Below are 12,950 nucleotides of genomic sequence, written 5' to 3' on the forward strand. Positions count from 1 at the left end.
GATTGGGTAATTCGATTATCTCTTATGGGGTGAAGAGTTCCCCCCACACAGTCTGGGATCCTTAATACATGAATTTGCTTCACAGAGTTTAGCCCCACCTTCTGGACTCGGTAACTCTTTTTCGCAGCCAAAATGTTGTAGAATCTTAAAATTGATCTGCTCCTTTCCATAGATGTTTAGGGGATCTCAGGCTTCAGTAATTTAGGTCCATTTTGAATTCTCTTTCCTATGAGTCCAAACACTGTGGGGCGGGGGTGGGGGTCTCGATGAATGCATTCCCTTTTATCCCCTGCAGGCGTCGTCTGCCCTTTTAAACTCATTTTAAAAGCCCAGAAAGGAATTCTTCTCCTCTGCAGGGGAAAGGTACCAGGCATCTTTGCGAGATATTGGTAAATTCTACATTCCCCCCCTGTGATACCATGTCATTTATGGTGTCATCTTACAGGTGAGCAAAGTTCCTGGCTCTCAAGAAATAACCTTCCCTGTAAATTAACTAAACTAATACCAAAATATGCATTGCACTTATGCAACATCACCACAGATATACACTTTTCCCTTTACAGGTACAAACTTTTTACGTTTACACCCTCCCAGCTTGGAGGGGGTTCCATCCCTACAATTGCATTTCAGCACAGTTACATTTCATTTCAATTACATTATATTCACCAGCATGTAGTCAACGTACAACCACATTACAGAAGGAAGAACATAGATTAAAATTAAACAACATCAATTGGTCTCCTGAGGTTTGTCCATCACCTGGTAATGTCTGGATCCTGCCCTTGAGAACTGCTCTCAGGCTGGCTGACACACAAGACAAACTCAAAACAATCACCTAAACATTACTGCAACATTACCCTCAATTCTAAACTAAACCTTAAAATGTAAAATGGTGCAGTCAGCTACCTTAGACTAAAAATTAGAGCTATGTACAGCCGCCACCCGTCTCTGGGTGGCCTGGTTAGTCCCTGTCAGGCCCATGCCAGGTGCGGTCTGATAGCCCTCTGGATGCTAGGGTTTCCCCGCAGCCGGTGAGCTGGAGACCCTTGTCTCTGGGACAGCTCGATGCTACTGCTCCTGTGAGACCCGCACCGCTGGAGGCGGCTGGCTGGGGGTCCCTACTCTGTGTGGCCTCTGTATTTCTGACCTTCGGCCTTTCCTGTCGGGCTGCCCTTCTCCTAGGGTAGAATCGCTGAGGCTCAGATGCCGGTGACCACGGTATCTTTGGCCGTGGTGTACGGAGGGTCCTTCTCAGGGCTTGGGTTACTGGGGGTGCGTCCGAATCCCAAACGATGGGTGGGATAGCCCCTCCAGTACTGCAATTCACCGTCCCAAAAGGCACGGTTTCTGAGCGTGCCACATTCCCTGTGGGCCCTCCACCGTCGGGGGTGGCGAACGGAGGATCCCTGTCCTGAGGACGTTTCACCCCTCCCGGCTGCCCTCTGTGCTTGGCTGACCCTGGGTTGTACAGCTTGCACTGGTTGATGTGGAACCACTTAGTACAGCAGGGCAGCTTTATGGCATAGACCATCGGGCTTGCCTTGTCGACAATGATGTATGGCCCCATATATAATGCTTCACAAACCCCGACCCGAGCATGGTTCCTCACCATGACCTGGCCTCCTATCTCCCAATCGTGGTGTTTGCTGGGTTCTAGCAGCAATCGGTTACTCTGATGCTGTCTGCCCATGTTACTAGCAGCCTGCCAGTGAATCTGTTTGAGGTGTTCAAACAGGTTCCTGACAAACCAGTCCCAGTTCACCTCTCTGAGCTGACCTTCTGTGAGCACCGGAGCTAGGACATGGGTGGGGGTCCGCATGATCCGGCCAGTCATGAGCTCGCATGGGGAATACCCCGTTCTCTTTGACTGGCTGGCTCGGATCCCCATTCGGACCAACGGTAAGACCTCCACCCACTTTTGGGGTGAGTCTCCTGTCTCCTTCCGCAGCCTTTCTTTAATGGTGTAGTTTAAAAGCTCCACATTACCCGATGACTGTAGATTGTGGGCAATGTGCCATTTCCCCTCAATGCCGAGCAGGTTAAGGTTGCCTGCAATAACTGCCCGGTGAAATGGCTCCCCTGGTCCGACTCCACATACTGTGGGAGTCCCCACCGGGAGAACACTTCCCTCACTAGAATCTTAGCTGTCCCTAGTGCGGTGGCTGTTCGGCAGTTGAAGGCTTCAACCTATTTTGAGAACACGTCCACCAGGACTAGGCAGTATTTGTAGCCACCCTGGGCGGTGGGTAGGGGCCCGATGTAGTCAATTTGGATTAACTGCCATGGTGCCTCTACCCTCCTGACGTGTCCTAGGGACACCTTCCTTTTCTGGGGGTCAGGGTTGTTCGCAGCACACACCAGGCAGTTCACACAGAACCCACGGACATCCTCCCTGAGTCCCGGCCACCATCCTGCCTGTTCCACCCGTTGCCAGGTGGTCTCAGGCCCGGGGTGTCCCGCTCCTGGACCCTCATGGGCCAGTTTTAGGAATTCCCTCTGGTGCTGCTGTGGCACGAACCATTGTCCCTCTTTAAACAGCAGGCCTTCCTTAACGGTAATGGCTGCTGTGCCGTACGGACCTTCTACTCTCTCTCCTCTAGCTAGCGCGTTCAGGACAGCTATCAGGACCGGGTTCTGTGCCTGAACTGTTTTTAAGTCCGGGGCCAAAGCTATCCATGTACTCTCTGCTGCCCTGTTCTTATTCTTGACCGCTGCTATGCGGCCAGTGTCATAGGGGTCCCAGAACTTTCCCATGCGGGCACCTTCTTTGGCCAGTTTGTCAGCCTGTTGGTTTCCCTCTGCACGGGGTTCAGTTTTTGAATGGGCCTTCACCTTATGTATGCAGACCTTTCCTTCTTTCCCCACCGCTGTCATGATTTTCTCCAGCAGGGGCTTGATTGCCAGGGGTCTCCCGTCAGCGGACGTGTATCCGCGACGGGACCATATAGCCAGGTACTCTGTACACGAATTGCAGGTGAACATCCTGTCCGAGCAAATCGTGTACGGGGTAGGTAATTCCTCGGGGTGGGACACCATGTACATTACGGCGGACAGTTCAGCATGCTGGGTGCTCATGATGCTGCGGAGCTTGATTACCCGGGCAATACCTGCCCTTGGGTCATAGGCTCCGCACTCAGTGAGTCGTTTACCAGCAGATACCATGCTGGACCCGTCCACGTAGATGTCCCAGCCTGTAGGGTGTAACCCAGCCCGAAGACCAATGTTCACCTCCCATACCCCTTCGACGGAGCACCTGTGGGCTTTCCCTCGGTAGATTAGGTTGGCTGCGAGCCTTGGCTCATGGGGACCTTCTACTCTGAGGTTCATCTGGGAGAGGAGCAGGGTCCAGCGAGCAATGCGGGTCATCCCATCTAGGAGCATCTGAATAGGTGTGTGGTGGGTTAGGAGTGTTAGAGGAGACCCTCCCGTGAAGATCAAGGATCTTTTCACTGCCCAATGTGTGGCTTGGAGGTGTCTCTCACAGTTGGAGTACCCCTTCTCCACATCTGTGAGGATCCTGGAGGAGTAAACCACCGGTTTCAGCTGGCCGTGCCGCTCTTGAAGCAGCACTGAGCTCAAACTATCCCCGCTGGCTGCCACCTCCAGGAAAAACTCCTTTCCTACATCTTTCGCTCCTAAGGCTGGCGCGGTCTGCAAGTCCTTCTTGAGCTGATTAAATGCTGCCTCACAAACCCTCATCCCAGTCCCACTCTACCCCCTTGTGTAGGAGCCTGAGCAGAGGGGCTGCGGTGGCTACATAATCCTCAATGAAGTCTCTGCAGTGCCCATTGAGCCCTAGAAAGGATCTTACCCCTGTCACTGTGTTGGGGGCTGGTAACTCCTGTACTGCCTCCCTTCTAGTCTTGTCTATGGCCCTTTCCCCAGCGCGCACAGTCAGCCCCAGGAATTTGACTTCCTTCTGGCCGATCTGTGCCTTATTCGGCTTTACTTTAAACCCTTCTTCTTTTAGCAGCTCCAGCAGCTCAGCCAGCAGTGGGCCATGCTCCTCCCCCTGATCGATGAACAAGAGCACGTCATCCACATACTGCACCAACTGCTGGGGTCTGCTAAAGCCCTTTAAACAGTTCGCCATGCGTTGGTGAAAAATGCTGGGCTGTTGTGGAAGCCCTGGGGAAGACAGTTCCACGTGTATTGTTGGCCCTTAAAGGTAAAGGCGAACTTGTACTGGTCCTCCCGATTTAAAAGAATGGACCAGAACCCATTTGAAATGTCCAACACCGTGAAAGTGGTCGCGGATGCTGGAATACTCCCTCTGAGGTCCGCTACGGCTGCAACAGTGTGTGCACAGGCAGGGATATTCTTATTTAGCACTCGATAGTCCACGGTGGCCCTCCATGAGTTGTTCCATTTCTTAACCGGCCACAGTGGAGAGTTCACATGGGTTGCTATCGGTCTTAACACCCCTTGCTCTACCAGTGATCCCAGCGCCGTTGTCAGGACGACCTCTGCCTCCCTGGGGAAGTTATATTGCTTTTGTGGTTGGGTCATGGGGTCCCCTTCTATACTAACTTTCACCCCCGTTACCCTGCCACAGTCATGTTTGTGGGTGGCGAATGCTGCAAGGTGTGCCCGTACATATGCCTGGTACTCCACTGGGTTGCTGCTGACCAGTAATTCCAAGTCATAACCCTCCTTTGGCTTCACGGTACACAACGTTCCCTTGGCCTCTTTTTCTGGGATCACCGCCACCTCACCTTCCCTGTCTGTCCCTATGGCTCCCCATCGACAGTGGTTCCTCAGATACAAAAGGACCTAGTGGCTAATGATAAAATCAGCCCCCAGGATACATCTTCCCTCTGCTCCAATTTCACCAGGACACACTTCCATTTGGTTTTGAGTGTCCCTACCTGAATGGTGAGCGGGATGGAAAACGAACCAGTTTGCTCGTTGCCTGTGAACCCCACTAGACTGTACGGGACCCCGTTCGATAGAGGTGAGGTAGCCGGGTTATCTGCATGTACAGGGGTGCAGGAAGCACCAGTATCTAGCAGGTAGGTCCCGTTCACTTTCTCCACCTCCATTGTAACGCACGGTCTCTTCCAGGCATCGTACTCTAGGGAACACAAGTACACAGGCTGCGCAGGCTCTAGTCATACACATGGGTGGGTTGGAGCAGAGGGATTTACCGTACCGGCTACTGTAACGGTTGCGGTAGCTACTGCTCCCAGTCCATTTATAAGTGTCTGTAGGGTGGCTACGCGTGTCTCATATGAGTCGGGTGTTCCTGCCCCGGCCCTACGGGCTGGGGATGAAGTGGCCTTTCCCTTGGTCTCTTTCCATGGGTTCCTACAGTTCTTCCTCCAGTGCCCACTTTTCCCACACCCAAAACATTCACCCCCTTTGTGGGGAGGGTTCCCTCCTTCCTGATGCCATTCTCTCTTGCCTTGGCTGGGTTTAATCTGATGGACCTTCCCGTTCCGTTAAGCCAGGGTCAACTGTCTGACCACTGTCTCCTTGGTGGTTCTGGGATCTCTTGGAACGAACCAGACCTGGGCTTTTGCCTTTACTCCAGGTAAGCTGTTTGCCACCAGGCTGCGGAGCCAGTGAGCCAACTCGTTAGGGGCCAGGTGGGCCCGGTCAAGAACCCCACGACAGGCCCTTTCGTAGACCGGCCACAACCTGTCGGCGAAAGCCTGTGGAGTCTCCCCATGGAGCTGTACTGTTTTCTCCACTCGGGAGAAAGGACTCAAGTCGTTCATACCCATGGCCTCTAGAACCTCCTCCTTAACCGGAGGGTACATGTTTCGCCCCTTTCTGCTGTGTGCAGAGAGGGAATGGCAGGGGGATGGGAACCAATGCAGGGAGATAGAGGGAAACAAAAAGGAGGCAACAGCAAAAGACAGAAAGGAGATGAGGAAAAGTGGAGGGCAGAGAAACCCAAGGCAAAGAACAAAACGGGCCACTGTACAGAAAAATTCTAAAAGGACAAACGGTGTTAAAAAAACAAGCCTGATGGTTTTGTGTCTTAATGCAAGGAGTATCTGCAATAAGGTGGATGAATTAACTGTGCAAATAGATGTTAACAAATATGATGTGATTGGGATTACGGAGACGTGGCTCCAGGATGATCAGGGCTGGGAACTCAACATCCAGGGTTATTCAACATTCAGGAAAGATAGAATAAAAGGAAAAGGAGGTGGGGTAGCATTGCTGGTTAAGGAGGAAATTAAGGCAATATTTTGGAAGGACATTAGCTTGGATGATGTGGAATCTATATGGGTAGAGCCGCAGAATACCAAAGGGCAAAAAACGTTAGTGGGAGTTGTGCACAGACCTCCAAACGGTAGTAGTGATGTTGGTGAGGGCATCAAACATGAAATTAGGGGTGCATGCAATAAAGGTGCAGCAGTTATAATGGGTGACTTTAACATGAACATAGATTGGGTTAACCAAACTGGAAGCAATACGGTGGAGGAGGATTTCCTTGAGTGCATAAGGGATGGATTTTTAGACCAATATGTCGAGGAACCAACTAGGGGGGAGGACACCTTAGACTGGGTGTTGTGTAATGAGAGAGGATTAATTAGCAATCTCGTTGTGCGAGACCCCTTGGGGAAGAGTGACCATAGTATGGTGGAATTCTGCATTAGGATGGAGAATGAAACAGTTAATTCAGAGACCATGGTCCAGAACTTAAAGAAGGGTAACTTTGAAGGTATGAGGCGTGAATTGGCTAGGATAGATTGGCGAATGATACTGAAGGGGTTGACTGTTGATGGGCAATGGCAGATATTTAGAGACCGCATGGATGAACTACAACAATTGTGCATGCCTGTCTGGCGTAAAGATAAAAAAGGGAAGGTGGCTCAACCGTGGCTATCAAGGGAAATCAGGGATAGTATTAAAGCCATGGAAGTGGCATACAAATTGGCCAGAAATAGCAGCGAACCTGGGAACTGGGAGATATTTAGAACTCAGCAGAGGAGGACAAAGGGTTTGATTCGGGCAGGGAAAATGGAGGACGAGAAGAAGCTTGCAGGGAACATTAAGACGGATTGCAAAGGTTTCTATAGATATGTAAAGAGAAAAAGGTTAGTAAAGACAAACGTAGGTCCCCTGCAGTCAGAATCAGGGGAAGTCATGACGGGGAACAAAGAAATGGCAGACCAATTGAACAAGTACTTTGGTTTGGTATTCACTGAGGAGGACACAAACAACCTTCCGGATATAAAAGGGGTCGGAGGGTCTAGTAAGGAGGAGGAACTGATGGAAATCCTTATTAGTCGGGAAATTGTGTTGGGGAAATTGATGGGATTGAAGGCCGATAAATCCCCAGGGCCTGATGGACTGCATCCCAGAGTACTTAAGGAGGTGGCCTTGGAAATAGTGGATGCATTAACAGTCATTTTCCAATATTCCATTGACTCTGGATCAGTTCCTATGGAGTGGAGGGTAGCCAATGCAACCCCACTTTTTAAAAAAGGAGGGAGAGATAACAGGGAGGTCAGCCTGACATCGGTAGTGGGTAAAATGATGGAATCAATTATTAAGGATGTCATAGCAGTGCATTTGGAAAGAGGTGATATGATAGGTCCAAGTCAGCATGGATTTGTGAAAGGGAAATCATGCTTGACAAATCTTCTGGAATTTTTTGAGGATGTTTCCAGTAGAGTGGACAAGGGAGAACCAGTTGATGTGATATATTTGGACTTTCAGAAGGCTTTCGACAAGGTCCCACACAAGAGATTAATGTGCAAAGTTAAAGCACATGGGATTGGGGGTAGTGTGCTGACATGAATTGAGAACTGGTTGTCAGACAGGAAGCAAAGAGTAGGAGTAAATAGGGACTTTTCAGAATGTCAGGCAGTGACTAGTGGGGTACCGCAAGGTTCTGTGCTGGGGCCCCAGCTGTTTACACTGTATATTAATGATTTAGACGAGGGGATTAAATGTAGTATCTCCAAATTTGCGGATGACACTAAGTTGGGTGGCAGTGTGAGCTGCGAGGAGGATGCTATGAGGCTGCAGAGCGACTTGGATAGGTTAGGTGAGTGGGCAAATGCATGGCAGAAGAAGCATAATATGGATAAATGTGAAGTTATCCACTTTGGTGGTAAAAACAGAGAGACAGACTATTATCTGAATGGTGACAGATTAGGAAAAGGGGAGGTGCAACGAGACCTGGGTATCATGGAACATCAGTCATTGAAGGTTGGCATGCAGGTACAGCAGGCGGTTAAGAAAGCAAATGGCATGTTGGCCTTCATAGCGAGGTGATTTGAGTACAGGGGCAGGGAGGTGTTGCTGCAGTTGTACAGGGCCCTGGTGAGGCCACACCTGGAGTATTGTGTACAATTTTGTTCTCCTCACCTGAGGAAGGACATTCTTGCTATTGAGGGAGTGCAGCGAAGGTTCACCAGACTGATTCCCGGGATGGCGGGACTGACCTATCAAGAAAGACTGGATCAAATGGGCTTGTATTCACTGGAGTTCAAAAGAATGAGAGGGGACCTCATAGAAACGTTTAATATTCTGAAGGGGTTAGACAGATTAGATGCAGGAAGAATGTTCCCAATGTTAGGGAAGTCCAGAACCAGGGGACACAGTCTAAGGATAAGGGGTAAGCCATTTAGGACCGAGATGAGGAGGAATTTCTTCACCCAGAGAGTGGGGAACCTGTGAAATTCTCTACCACAGAAAGTTGTTGAGGCCAATTCACTAAATATGTTCAAAAAGGAGTTAGATGAAGTCCTTACTACTAGGGGAATCAAGGGGTATGGTGAGAAAGCAGGAATGGGGTACTGAAGGTGCATGTTCAGCCATGAACTCATTGAATGGTGGTGCAGGCTAGAAGGTCCGAATGGCCTATTCCTGCACCTATTTTCTATGTTTCTATGTTTCTAAATACAGTGGAGGAGGATTTCCTGGAGTGTCTTAGGAATGGTTTTCTTGACCAATATGTCGAGGAACCAACTAGAGGGCTGGCTCTCCTACACTCGGTGATGTGGAATGAGAAAGGACTAATAGCAATTTTGTTGTGCGAGGCCTCTTGGGGAAGAGTGATCACAATATGGTATAATTCTTTATTAAGATGGAGAGTGGCACAGTTAATTCAGAGACGAGAATCCTGAATTTGAGGGAAGGAAACTTCAATGGTATGAGATGTGAATTGGCTAGAATAGACTGGCAAATGAGACTTAAAGGGTTGACGGTGGATAGGCAATGGCAAACATTTGAAGATCATATGGATGAACTTCAACAATTGTACATCCCTGTCTGGAGAAAAAAATGAAACAGGGAATGTGGCTCAACCGTGGCTAAGAAGGGAAATTAGGGATAGTGTTAATTCCAAGGAGAGGCATATAAATTGGCCAGAAAAAGCAGCAAACCTGAGGACTGGGAGAAATTTAGAATTCAGTCGAGAACGACAAAGGGTTTAATTAGGAGCGGAAAAATAGAGTATAAGAGGAAGCTTGCAGGGAACATAAAAACTGTCTGCAAAAGCTTCTGTAGATATGTGAAGAGAAAATGATTAGGGAAGACAAACGTAGATCACTTGCAGTCAGAATCAGGTGAATTTATAATGGGGAACAAAGAAATGGCAGACCAATTGAACAAATACTTTAGTTCTGTTTTCACAAAGGAAGATACATATAACCTTCTGGAAATACTTGGAAACCGAGGGTCTAGCGAGAAGTAGGAACTGAAGGAAATCTTTATTAGTCAGGAAATTGTGTTAGGCAAATTGATGGGATTGAAGGCCAATAAATCCACAGGTCCTGATAGTCTGCATCCCAGAGTATTTAAGGAAGTAGCCCTAGAAATAGTGGATGCATTGGTGATCATTTTCCAACAGTCTATCGACTCTGGATCAGTTCCTATGGACTGGAGGGAAACTAATGTAACAACACTTTTTAAAAAAGGAGGGAGAGAGAAAATATATAATTATAGACCGATTAGCCTGACATCAGTAGTGGGGAAAATGCTGGAATCAATTATTAAAGATGAAATAGCAGCACATTTGGAAAGCAGTGACAAGATCTGTCCAAGTCAGCAAGGATTTATGAAAGGGAAATCATGCTTGACAAATCTTCGAGAATTTTTTTAGGATGCAACTAGCAGAGTGGACAAGGGAAAACCAGTGGATGTAATGTGTTTGAACATTCAAAAGGCTTTTGACAAGGTCCCACACAAGAGATTAGTTTGCAAAATGAAAGCATATGGTATTGGGGGTAATGTATTGACGTGGGTAGAGAACTGGTTGGCAGACAGGTAGCAGGCAGTAGGGATAAATGGGTCCTTCTCAGTATCGCAGGCAGTGACTAGTGGGATGTCACTGGACTCAGTGTTGGGACCCCAGCTATTTACAATATACATCAATGATTTAGATGGAATCAACGGAATTGATTGTAATATCTCCAAGTTTGCAGGTGACTCTAAGCTGGGTGGCGGTGTGAGCAGTGAGGAGGATGCTAATAGGCTGTAGGGTGACTTGCACAGGTTCGGTAAGTGGGCAAATACATGGCAGATGCAGTATAGTGTAGATAAATGTGAGGTTATCCACTTTGGTGGCAAAAACGTGAAGGCAGAATATTATCTGATTGCTGACAGATTAGGAAAAGGGGATGTGCAACGTGACCTGGGTGTCATGGTACATCAATCATTGAAAGTTGGCATGCAGGTACAGCAGGCGGTGAAGAAGACACATGGCATGTTGGCCTTCATAGCTGGGGAATTTGAGTATTGGAGCAGGGAGGTCTTACTGAAGATTTAAAGGGCCTTGGTGAGGCGTCACCTGGAATATTGTGTTCAGTTTTGGTCTCCTAATCTGCGGAAGGATGTTCTTGCTATTGAGGGCGAGCGGCGAAGTTTCACCAGACTGATTCCCGGGATGGCAGGACTGACATATGAGGAGAGACTGGATCGACTGGGCCTGCATTCACTGGAGTTTAGAACAATGAGAGGGGATGTCATAGAAACATATAAAATTCTGACGGTACTGGGCAGGTTAGAGGCAGAAAGAATGTTCCCGATGTTTGGGGAAGTCCAGAACCAGGGGTCAGAGTCTAAGGGATAAGGGGGAAGCCATTTAGGACCGAGATGTGGAGAAACTTCTTCACTCAGAGAGTTGTTGACCTGTGGAATTCTTTGCCACAGAGAGTTGTTGATGCCAGTTCGTTAGATATATTCAAGAGGGAGTTAGATGTGGCCCTTAAGGCTAAAGGGATCAAGAGGTATGGATAGAAAGCAGGAAAGGGGTACTGAGCTGAATGATCAGCCATGATCTTATTGAATGGTGGTGCAAGCTCGAAGGGCCGAATTACCTTCTCCTGCACCTATTTTCGACGTTTCTATGTTTCTATGTCCTGCTACTGCTTTTTTAATAAAGGACGCCAACATTTTCCCAACCACAGACGTTAGGCTAACTGGTCTATAGTTTCCTGCTTTTTGTCTTCCTCCTTTTTTAAATAGGGGCATTACATTTGCAGTTTTCCAATCTGCTGGGTCCTCCCCAGAATCCAGGCAGTGCATGTCCACAGATCCCTGAAAGTAGCAGGCCAGGTCGATAAGGTGGTTAAGAAGGAATATGGAATGCTTGCCTTTATTATCCGAGGAATAGAATACAAGAGATGGGGTCGGTGGGGCAGGTTTGGCCACTGCTGGACTACTGCGTGCAGTTCTGGTCGCCATATTACAGGAAGGACATGATTGCACTGAAGAGGATACAGAAGAGATTTACGAGTCTGTTGCCGGGAGTGGAGAATCTTAGCCATGAGGACAGATTGGATAGGCTGGGTTTGTTTTCCATGGAACAGAGCCTGAGGGGAGACTTCATTGAGGTGTATAAAATTATGAGGGGCCTAGATATAGTGGATAGAAAGGGCCTATTTCACTTAGCAGAGGGGTCATCAACAAGGAGACATAAATTTAAAGTAATTGGTAGAAAGTTTAGAGGGGAAATTTCTTCACGCAGAGGGTTGTGGGGGACTGGAACTCACTGCCTGAAAGGGTGGTAGAGGCAGAAACCCTCACCACATTTTAAAAGTGCTTGGATGTGCACCTGATGTGCCGTAACCTGCAGGGTTATGGACCTAGAGCTGGAAAGTGGGATTAGGCTGGATGGCCTCTTGTTGGCAGACTCGGAGACGATGGGCCGAAATGGCCTCCTTCCGTGCTGTAAACTTCTATGATTCTATGATCTCCTTCACAAAGAGTTGAGGTGCGTGTGAGGTGACTTGGGCACATCTTTCCTCACGTGACAACATTTCAAAGGCAACTCAACGACTGCAAAGCACTTTGGGGCATCATGAGTTCCTGACAGACGCTGCAGAAATGCAAGTCCTTCTTTGCAAAAGTTCGATGCAAATTCAAAATTCGCGGCAAAATGAGGGCTTGTCCGGGATTTGAACCCGGGACCTCTCACATACTTCAAATAACAACCCCGAAGCGAGAATCATACCTCTAGACCAACAAGCCAAGTATGAAGTTCATTTGGAGATAAGGTGTAACCATTATTAAGCATTTTTAGTTTGTTGCGATTCCTGATTGGAGGAGCACATGAGACGGAATCAGTGACTTTGTCTTTTTGACATGTCTTCTGAAGCGCCACACGGTCCCACTCCTGCAGTCAATGAGCTGTCGGGACGTTAATGTATCCATCATCATCATCATCATAGGTGGTCCCTCGAAATGAGGATGACTTGCTTCCACGCCAAAAAAGGATGAGTTCATGGTAGTATGGTGTTACTCCTCCCTGTGCGATCCCCAAGTTTGGCCAGGGAGCGTACAGCCTGACCTGACGGCCTCTGCGTTTAACTCAACATGTGAGACACCAAAAGTAAAGAATAATCGCGAGTTGACAGACAATCAAAAAGTGGGAAGCTATTCTGATCCCGGCAGGAACTTCTATATTTCTGAAAATGTCCCACCAAGGTGGAATTGTGATCTCTAGAATCTTTATCCCTATCTCAATTGTTTTCTGTTCTCGA

At 48.3% G+C, this 12,950-nt stretch overlaps 1 non-coding gene across 1 annotated transcript; it reads right to left on the bottom strand.

Moving 5' to 3' along the window:
• Positions 1-12,350: 12,350 nt before the first annotated feature.
• On the bottom strand, positions 12,351-12,438 carry trnap-cgg (transfer RNA proline (anticodon CGG)). The gene is given in 2 exon segments: positions 12,351-12,386; positions 12,403-12,438. It is a non-coding gene; the product is annotated as a tRNA-Pro (tRNA).
• Positions 12,439-12,950: the final 512 nt, after the last annotated feature.

The sequence above is a fragment of the Pristiophorus japonicus genome, unplaced genomic scaffold (assembly GCF_044704955.1).
Source record: "Pristiophorus japonicus isolate sPriJap1 unplaced genomic scaffold, sPriJap1.hap1 HAP1_SCAFFOLD_89, whole genome shotgun sequence".
Taxonomy (NCBI): domain Eukaryota; kingdom Metazoa; phylum Chordata; class Chondrichthyes; family Pristiophoridae; genus Pristiophorus; species Pristiophorus japonicus.